We start from the raw sequence: 10,796 nt of genomic DNA on the forward strand, positions 1-10,796 counted from the left end.
AATCCAGGGAAAAACCAATATGTGTTCTAGGTTAATTAAAATATATCAATTAAAATTTTAGAGTATATTAATTTATACCATTTGTTAGTGCTTTTATAACTATTTTTGATTTCATTTCATTTAAAATTCACCACAACCGCATAAACAAAATTATTCATCTCTTGAAATTCCATCAAAATAAAAAATATGTGTTGTAAAATTGAGGAGTACAACAAAACATAAATATCGAGAAATTATAATATTAAAATAATTTAAATAAAATTATGAAATTTTCTCTCATTTCTCTCCAAAAAAATGTTGGGATTTCTCACCAATATTCACACACCCATATGAACCCACCAAATGTCACTATTTATAGGCAATTTGACAAGTTCGGGTGGGCTTATTTGTACATTAATAATGCGTAGTTGTAAGGCAAATGGTCAACATGTACAAAGACACGTGGAGGCATGAAGGATGGGTAATATTTATATAATACTCTCCCCTAGATATCCGTTATTTATATNATATATCGTTAAAATCTTATTATGTAAAACCCAATGGGAAAAATCCTAGTGAAGGGGAAAAAAGTACATATTTCATATAATTTATACTCCTAAAAAATACAATATATTTGCTCCCCTCGTGGAAACATCACTTGAGATTTTTAAGTCGTCGCTTTCCAATGTTGTGCACCAATTTCTCAAAGATTGCAGTGGGTAATAACTTTATAAATAAATCTGTCAGGTTATTCTTTGAACAAATTTGTTGTACAGTGATATCACAATTTTCTTCAAAATCATGAGTGTATAAAACTTTTGGTGAATTATGTTTTGTTCTATCTCCTTTAATACATCCTCCTTTGATTTGGGCTATACATGTTATGTTGTCTTCATATAACATCGTTGAAAGATTTTTACTAGAAGACAAATCACATGTTCCACGAATGTGTTGAGTTATTGATCTTAGCCATGCACATTCTCGACTTGCCTCGTGAATTGCAAGAATTTTGGCATGAATTGAGGAAGTAGTCGTTATGGTCTGTTTCACTAATCGCCATGATATAGCAGTTCCTCCACATGTGAGCAAATAATCTATTTGGATCTAGCTTTGTGTGGATCGAGAATCTGCATAACAAACTAGATCAAAATTTGATTTATTTGAATAAAACAAACGCATTTCGACCATTCCTCAGAGATAACAGAGTATATGCTTAATTTCGTTCCAATGTCTTTTTGTTGAAAAATAACTATATCTTGCTAATAAATTTACTGAAAATGCAATATAGTCTTGTATTATTAGCAAGATACATAAGTGCACCAATTGCACTAAAATATGGTGCTTCAAGACCAAGAAGTTCATTATTATCCCGAGGTTGAAATATATCTTTCTTCATATCTAGTGAATGAAATTCCATTGGAATATTCAATGGATGTGCTTTGTCCCTATAAAATCTTTTAAAAAATTGTCTAGTATAAATTGGCTGATGAATAAATATTTCATCTGCTAAATACTGAATTTCCAAACCAAGACAAAAAAAAAAAATTTCGAGACCTTTCATCTCAAATTCTTTCTTAAGATATTCTATTGTCTTTGAAAGCCCTTCATGAGTTCCAATCATATTTAAATCATCAATATATATAATTATAATAGCAAAGTCTGACTGTGATTTCTTTATAAAAACACATGAACATATTGAATTATTTTGATATACCTTCAACAAATATCTACTCGAGAGATTGTACCACATTCGTCTTGATTGTTTCAATACATATAATGATCTCTGTAACCTTATTGAATACAATTCTCGATAATCTGATTTATATGTTTCAGGTACCTTAAATCCTTCTGGGGTTTTCATATAAATATCATTATCAAAAGATCCATATAAGTATGTCATGACTACATCCATAAGAATCATGTTCGGACTTTTATATACAGCCAGACCAATTAAATATCTTAGTGTAATTGCATCTACCACTAAAGAATATGTCTCTTCATAATCAATATCAGGTCTTTGTGAAAAATCTTATGTAACTAATTTTGCTTTATATCTTGTGACCTCATTATTTTCATTTATTTTTCTCACAAATACTCATTTGTATCCCACAGGTTTAACACCTTCTAGAGTTCATACTACTGATCTAAAAAACCTAACGTTTTGCAAGTGAATTTAATTCTGCCTCGATTGCTTCTTTCCATTGAATCCAATCTTTTCTATGTCGACATTTTTCAACAGGTTTTGGTTCAGGATCCTCATTTTCAGATATAATATCAAGAACAACATTATACACCAAAATGTTGCCAATAACTAAATTAATTTGATTCCATCTTTTTCCTGTCATGACATAATTTATTGAAATCTCATTATTATTTTTAGGTATTTCACCTTTCTTATTAGTCATGTCAAGGATTTCTGCATGGGTATTTACATCCTCAACCAAGTCTTCTTGACTATTAATTATTTTTCTTTTTTTAGGATTTTTATCTTTGGAACCTACTGGTCTGCCATGCTTTTGGCATGTTCCAGAATCATTAGTGATAACTTGTTGTGTTGGGATACCAATTTTCAATGGAACATTTGCAACTGGTATATGTGATTTAGTTACTTTCTTTGCATTTATAAATGCACCTGGTAACTTATTTACTATATTTTGCAAATGAATTATCTTCTGAACTTCAATTTCACATTGATTTGTAGGGGGATCTGAGTGAGACAATAACGATGCATTCCATGTAATTTCTTTTTCTAACTTCTTAATTCCTCCCTCTAATGTTGGAAAATTTGTCTCACTAAAATGACAATCAGCAAATCGTGCAGTAAATCCATCACCCATTAAGGGTTCAAGATATTTAATAATTGATGGGGAATCATATCCAATATATATTCCTAACCTCATTTGAGGACCCATTTTAGTACGTTGTAGTAGAGCAATTGGAACATATACTGCACATCCAAAAATTCTCATATAGAAAATATCTGGCTCTTGACCATAAGATAATTGTAATGGCGAGTACTTGTGATAAGCTACTGGTCTCATGCATACAAGTGACACTACATGCCAAAATAACATGTCCCCATACAGATGTAAGAAGCTTAGCTCTCATAAGCAATAGTCCAGTAATTAACTGCAAACGTTTTTTGAATGATTCTGCTAAACCATTTTGTGTATGAATATGAGCTACAAGATGTTCAACACTTATCCCAATTGACATACAATAATTATAAGCTTGGGATGTAAGTTCACTAGCATTATCAAGACGAATGGTCTTATTGTATAATTAGAAAATTGTGATCTTAACTTAATTATTTGAGCAAGTAATCTTGCAAATGCAAGATTTTGACTTGATAATAAGCACATGTGTGACCTGTTGGGTTTTATGCCTTAAAACTCGTAGGTAGTTGTTAGCTCTAAAAAAGATCTAATATTCCTAGCCAAATTCGGGCTCGTTAATGAATTTCATGTGTTTATTTACCTATTTTGTAGATATCGAGCAACCAAGAGGTAGAATTAATCATTTAGTGAAAACGGGGTTAATATGAAACAATTTAGAGTTAATTTGAACATTCGGCTTCAAAGGAGTTGAAAAGACCAAAATGCCATCGAGTTCCATCGAGCATCATCGAGTACCACAGAGTAAAAGACTGTCGAATAGTCAAGAAAATGCTATCAAGTGAACAAGGATCGAGTATCGAGTTGTCGAGCATCGAGTAGCGAGTATCTGGCAGTGCACGCAGCGTTGCGACACTCCGAAGCTGCATCACTGCTAGCCTCCCAACACATCCTAACGCTTCACTCTAACTCTTGAAGGTAGAAGCATCAGCGTTGCAACGCTTCTTAAGAGCATTGCAATGCTGCGAAGAATGACGGACATGGAGCTGAGCACACGCGCAAGTAAGCATTGGAATTCTTGTCTAAAGCTTCCCTCTCGCTGCATCAACAAGCGTTGCAACGCTGTGTTGATCACTATATCTCTTCTCGGCCCTAGGTTGAGATATGATGAATTTTAGGGGTGAATGCCGAGATTGGGAGCTGAATGCATGGAAGTTGAAGTCAGACTTCCTTCTTCTTCTATTCTCTTCAATTTTTAATATCTTTAGGTTAGTTTTTATTTCATTTTTGAATTATGAATTTGTATTGGATTGTATCCCGTCAGTTTTTCTATGAATCGATGAGGTAATCTTTCGTTTAGTTCTTGGATCGAACGTTCCTTGTATTTTGATGAGTTTTCTGTTCAATCTTTGTGCTTTAATTCAGAATTATGTTTTTCTTAAATCCTCTTTAATTTAGACTTGCTTTTTGTGTTGAATTGACGCCCCTATCATGATCATATGTCTTCATTAGTTAAATTCAAGCTCGCACGCATCTTTGTATTCATCCATGCTTTAAATTTACCCTTGTAGCATAGATTAGATAGGCATGCTTAGGTTTTAAGGCTATCCATGGATCTTTGCATCGCATGTTTAATCCAGATTTAAGAATAAATTGATTATTTGAACACAGCTTTCCTGACACTTAATCAACATAGTTGAATCTTGAATCTTAATGCATGTGTTTCTTGTTCTTTATAGCCGCCGAGAACCCAATTGCATCTAGGAGCATGTAGGTTAGTTAGGGCACGACTTTCTAGCCTTAATTACGAATTAGGATGCTCGATCAGTTCAAATTAATTGATTTTCGAGCTTATAGAGTTTGGTTAACTCGCATCAATTAGGTAGCTATGCATGCATAATTCGAATATATGATATGTTGGCTGAAAACAATGATTTAATTTACATTGAATGGATACTTGATCTGAGAACTAAATGAATCTATTACCGTTTCATATATCCACTGCACTTTATTTTAATTTCATGCATGTTTCCCTTCCACATCAAACCCCTCATTTATCACTCTAGTTAAAAAATTAACTTAACGAAACTAATCGCACTTCTCTACAGATCGACTCAGACTTACTACTATTGCTACGTTTTTGTAATAATAGGTGTAGTTCGGCATTATAAATTTTCTTTTGTTTCGGTTTGGAGTCGAATTAACGACATCGATCCCCGATTCGGACAATAGTAAATGTTATTAATTGACTGTCATCAATAAAGAGTTATAAATGTTATTATGTTGTTTTCCATTTTGTCTTAATAACCCTTAATCCAATAAACTAATATCCAAGGCTACCTTATGAGTCTTAAACTATATATGGAGACATATAGGGATAAATGTTCAAGATACAACCTAAAGAGCCTATAGTATAAGGATAAATCTGGGTACCTTATCCTAGTGACACTATGGATACGACCCACTTTTTATTTGGTACAAACGCAATGATCCAATGCGTTCGTGTAGGTGGCACATAAGTGGGGTATCATATGCAATGAGTTCGCATAAGACCGAATTGCAAAAAATAGTAACCATTAAATATAATACCGTTAACTAGTTAGGTTCCTATTTCAATAGGATGGACCTAGACAACTTAGTCTTAATTCTGAGTATATTATGAACTCTTGTTCACAAGGGATTGTCTTTTAATTTCTATGGGTGAGGGTAGCCAGTTCACCAACTTTATATGTCTACCATTTTGGGGACAAGATTGAACAGGGAGCTGGGAATATAATAATACAAGATGGAATTCACTCATTTCTATTTTCAGGGTAAGTAGATAAGTGTTCCCTTAAGTTATGTCTCTAGGACTTGAATAAAGGGCCTACCCTTTCATTGGCCCGAGAGAGGTTTCTGTTTATTGGTTGGACCATAAACAGGTTTTTCATTTGAGGAGCACTGGTACTTAAGGAGTCAGAGGTAACCCAAGAGTAAAATGGTAATTTGACTCAGTTGAAGTTACGAACACTCGTGAAGAACTAATTTATTGTTATTGGTCTATATTCGTGGACACAGAAATATATTTGTAATGAGAATAGTGCAGTCGTGGGTCTTTAGTAGAGTGTACCCATAATTAACGAATATTGATTAACTTGGTTAATAAGTTTAACCAATTAATCTCATATAGTTTGGAGCTTATAATCTAAAGGTCTACTAGGTCCTCTTGTTAGCTCACTAAAGAATATTAAAGAAGGGTGATTTGAATTGTTCAAATCAGTTTGAGGAAAATGTATATTAATATAATTAATATGTAATTTATTATTGATGTGATCTATAATTCAAATTAATTTGGGAAAAAAATATTTGAATGAGATTCAAATAATTAACTCAAATGATTAGATTCACAAAGAATTAATTAATTAATAGAGAGGTGTTGCACATATACATATGATGTTTATGATAATTATACATATATATAAGTGTGCTAATTAATTAAAAGTGTTATTTAACTAATGTGCTACTTAATTAAAAGTATTATTTAACTAATGTGCTAATTAATTATAATTGGATTTAACGTATAAATAGTTATTTAACTAATGTGCTAATTAATTAAAAGTGTTATTTAATTAAGTATTATTTAATTAATTGTGTACAAGAGAGAATTGGAAAAAGACTAGGGGAAGGGGTTGAAGTCTTCCTTATGGCCCTTTTGGAATACACAGAACACATAAAATTGCAAGCATTCATTGTGCAATTTTCCTAAGCCACAAAAGAAATCATTTCTACTCTCCCAAAAGGTTTTCCTCCTCACCCTCTTCCAATAGTTGGATACCACCTATTCTTATATTGGAATCCTTGAGAATAACAAGGTTATTCTCGTGGTCATGTTCAAGATTGTTCGAGAAAACGTTCGTCTCCAAGATTGTTGGAGGAGTCATTCGTTGGAACATCGAGAGAGTCGTTCTAGGAGCTTGGGAATCTACAAAGGTAATAATGGTTTTTTCCTTTCCATAGAACATGCTATTTACATGTTCATTCTACGTATATCCTGTTTTAGTTTACTGTCTTGTTTATGTAAAAATCGATTTGCGGGATGTAAGGCATTCACAATGCTTTTGCTGCAGGGTCTGATCCCTTCATGACCATCTACCAGATGCGTCTATTAATACCATAAAATATCTAAATGGTCCACTTAATGGGTTAATAAGTCCACATATATCACCATGAATTCGTTCTAAAAATGTAGGGGATTCATTTCCCACTTTGGCCTGTGATGGTTTAATTATAGATTTGCTTTAAGAGCAAGCATCACATGATAATTCATTAGATTGAAGAATTTTCTAGCTCTTCAATGGGTGTCCATTTGAATTTTCAATAATTATTCTCATTATTATAGACTCTGGATGACCTAAGTTGTCATGCGAAATTGTAAATATGTCTGAATTCATGAAGTTTTCATATATTTCAATTACTTATATATGAGTATAATGAAGGATCTCATACCGAGAGTTCCATGAGCGGGCTTAGATCGCTCCGATTTCACAGTGACCAAAACATAAACGATACATTCCATACAAATATTTATGCATATTAAACTCATAATCGGCATGTTCAAAATACAAACATTAAGAAGGATGGGTTCATACCAGATGAAGACTATCTTCATATGTGTGAACCCAAAGTAGGGAAAACCCTCCCACCGATCTACCAGCACCCGGCGAGTCTGTCGACTACAACAGCATGATCCAAATGTACACGAACAATGTCACGGGGATGACACCACCACAAGAGAAACCCGGGTATCCTCGGCGTCAAAAACCCAAAGAATGAGCTCTGGTGAGTTTGGTAGAGGACGGAGGAGAAGACGTCATGTAGACGATAAGCAAGTGGGAAATGAACTCTACTATCGTATAGCGAAAATGCTTATCGTGTAGTAAAGCTACACGATCGTTTAAGAAAAACTGAACGATCATTTAGAAAAGATGTATATGATCGTTTAGAGAACGCGTGAACTAGACGATCGTTTAGATGAACAAGCTTCTATCGTATAGGCTCTTGCGATCGCTCTTTCATGGATTTTTTTGGGCGCGGACGATACGAATGCACGACTGAATAATAAAATGAAAACGATTTTCATAGCTTTAACTTGCCGGTTACCATAATCTTCGCAGCCCACTTCCCACGTCCGAACGTGGATTAATCGGTTAATTATCAAATAATTAATCAATTAATTTAATTAATAAATATAATCATATTATATTTATATCCTATAGTTTGATATCATATATCTACTATAGTATTTTTTCCTCTACTTGATTATAAATCATATTTTATATAATTTCCTCCAATAATGTATCTCATACATTTAGCCAATTATATCATATTAATTAACCAGTCTAATTATATCATATATAATTTAACTTCCTCTAGTCAATTTGAACATTTCAAATTAACCCAAACACTGGTTCTCAACTTTATCCAAGCTACCCAGGTGACCTAATGGACTTGTGGCTCGAAGCTCCAACGGTACGTGAATAGCTGACTAAACTCTTTAGCCACGAGATTCACCATCCGTTAACTATCAGTGATTTCACTAAAGACCAACAACTGAACTCTTCTTACCACAGATATATTTATGTGTCCATTGAATATAACCAATCATGAGTACAATGATCCTTCACAGATGCTCGTAAGTACAGCTAGGCCAATTTACCGTTTTGCCCTTATAGTTACATCTCACTACTTGAGTACCACCGATTCCTCTTATGAACAATACAACATAGTACAACTATGTGTGAACACCTCTCGGGCCAAGAGAAGGTGTGTGGCGCCACATCGTTCAAGCCCCAAAATTAGCCCTTAAGGGAGCCATCTATCTACTTACCCCTACCTCGGGGAAAGAGTGAATTCCATCTTGTGTAGCTGAGTTCCCAGCTCCCAAATCAGACAAATTCCCAAAATAGTAGGTTTGAATCGGCGACTTGGCCACTCGCACCCATACAAATCAAAGGAATGCCCTCAATGGCAAGAGTTCCTAACTCACTCAGGATTGAGGTCATATTACCTATGGTCATCCTAGTGAAGTGAAGTCTCTGTCATTAACGGTGTTATATAACGAGACATTAACATTTCGTGGTCAGATCTTATACAAACTCTTTGTATAAGACACCTCGCTCGCTTGTCCCCAACACGAATGATCAGGATCAGACCATCTGTGGCAAGTCACAACACTTGTGACCATTCCACAAAGCGGGTTCCATTTGTAGCATTACCAGGATAAGGTTTCCCTCCTATATCCATATACTATAGACCATTTTGGTTATCACTCAAGACATGATCCACTTATATGTCACCACATACATGCTTGAGTCGCATACAGATAACTGGGGATTTTATGTTTATTGGTTTGTGGTAAAGTAAATAAAAAAAAATAACCGAGTAAAACAACAAGATGTGAAGTAAATATCATATATTAACAATCACTGGTGTTCGTATATACTGTTTACAAACTACAGGACACGAGACTTTAAGGCATCAATCCCAATAATCTTCCACTTGTCCTAAAGCGAAGTGGGGTGTACAAAAAACTTAGTACAAAACAATAAACTAAGGCATAAAAGCCCAGTACAATAAAAGTAAAGGGATGCACCTCTGCTTAATGTTTCGCCACACTACAGCTCCTCTGTTAAGAGTAAAGACTGACCCTGATGTGAACTTGCGAAAGTCCTTATCAGTCTGAAAGTCATAATCTGTGTATTCTGTAAGGATCAAATCCCTTGAACCATACACGAGCATGTAGTCCCTCGTTCTCCGAAGATACTTGAGGATTCACTGCGGTCCAGTGACCCTAGCCTGGGTTAGACTGATACCTACTGACTATGCCCACAACGTAGCAAATGTCTGGATAAGCATAAAGCATCGCATACATCAAACTGCCTACGCAGATGCATATGGGACTCGTCTCATCTTCAACCTCTCGAGGTGTCTTAGGACACATTTCCTTAGACAAAGTGACTCTATGCCTGAACGGCAGTAGGCCCCCTCTTGGAGTCCTGCATCGAGTACTTGAGCAACATATTGTCAATGTACGATACCTGAGACAGTGCTAGCATTTTGTTCTTACGATCTCGAAAAATCTGGATACCTAGAACAAACTGAGCCTCTCCCAAATCTTTCATTTGGAATTGGGTCGCTAGCCAGTTCTTAACTGCAATCAATAGACCTACATCATTCCCAATGAGTAGGATATCGTCTACATACAACACTAAGAAGACTACTGAAGCATTGTTGATCTTCTTATAGACACAAGGTTTATCAGCTTTTTAGTCAAAGCCATACGACTTGATCACAACATCAAATCGTATGTTCCAAGATCGAGACGCCTGTTTCAGTCCATAAATGGAACAATTCAGTCTGCAAACCTTTTGCTCTTGACCTTGGGCTATGAATCCCTCGGACTGCACCATATAAATGGTCTCCTCAAGATTGCCATTCAGAAAGGTCGTCTTGACATCCATTTGTCAGATCTCATAATTAAAATAAGCTGCAATGGACAGGAGGATGCGGATCGACTTTAACATGGCAACAAGCGAGAAAGTCTTCTCATAGTCGACTCCCTCTACCTGGGTATAACTCTTTTCCACAAGCGAAGCCTTTGACGATCTGTACCTTCCGATCAGCACCCGTTTGCGCTTGTTAGATCCATTTATAACTATAGGCGAACCCCATTGTAGACTTGATGCTACAAGGATCCCATACTTGAATCTGACCGTACATTGACTCCATGCTCGAGATCTAGTGGCCTTTGACTCATTTATTCCCGGATCAAACGGACATTCCTCCATTGTGTGCCTTATAAAGGACAGGTGGATCCTCACGTCGGGCCATTACTTACCATTAGCAATGGATTTTCCGGTGAAACTCAGCATAGCGATGGGTGGTGATTTCGCAACCCTCCCCAGCTTACGTCGAGGTTCCCTCCAACTTTTGAGGTGGAACCGA

Source organism: Benincasa hispida, chromosome 4, assembly GCF_009727055.1.
Source record: "Benincasa hispida cultivar B227 chromosome 4, ASM972705v1, whole genome shotgun sequence".
Classification (NCBI taxonomy): domain Eukaryota; kingdom Viridiplantae; phylum Streptophyta; class Magnoliopsida; order Cucurbitales; family Cucurbitaceae; genus Benincasa; species Benincasa hispida.